Consider the following 200-nt stretch of genomic DNA (forward strand, 5'->3'; position numbering starts at 1 on the left):
AAGAAAAAAAAAAGTGGATTTTGTGACAGTCAAAATACTTTCAAAGGTTTTCTTCAAAAAACTGGCTCAGGGCAGTTCAGTTTCATGATGTTTTCATTAGAACCTGATGATTACCCACCGTTACTGGTTTACGGTACATTCTCAGCCTTTTATGCTCTTAAAATACGTTTCAGGCTTGGAAGAGGCCAAAAGTGGATTTT

Source organism: Anarhichas minor, unplaced genomic scaffold (assembly GCF_050575085.1).
Source record: "Anarhichas minor isolate MPS153535 unplaced genomic scaffold, ASM5057508v1 ptg000073l, whole genome shotgun sequence".
NCBI lineage: Eukaryota > Metazoa > Chordata > Actinopteri > Perciformes > Anarhichadidae > Anarhichas > Anarhichas minor.